Source organism: Etheostoma spectabile, chromosome 3 (genome assembly GCF_008692095.1).
Source record: "Etheostoma spectabile isolate EspeVRDwgs_2016 chromosome 3, UIUC_Espe_1.0, whole genome shotgun sequence".
Taxonomy (NCBI): Eukaryota; Metazoa; Chordata; class Actinopteri; order Perciformes; family Percidae; genus Etheostoma; species Etheostoma spectabile.
This window is the reverse complement of record NC_045735.1, coordinates 12,616,555-12,616,812: the sequence shown is the minus strand read 5'-3', so window position 1 is coordinate 12,616,812 and position 258 is coordinate 12,616,555.

Genomic DNA, 258 nt, shown 5'->3' with positions numbered 1-258 from the left:
CACAGACATTTGGACACCCTTTGGCACCCAACCCCATTCAACAGTCAAATATGGAGATGTCGCCAAAGGAAACATTGTAGGTCTGAAAAGGTTCTACAATATAATGTACCTTTAAGTTAAGAATAATATTGGTCACAGCATCTATCTTTTTCCTTATTGCGCTTTTACTGACACAGCCCTTAGGAACACTCACCACACTCATTATGCAGCACGGTGGCTAAGTGGTTAGCACTTCTGCCTCACAGCAAGAAGGTTCTT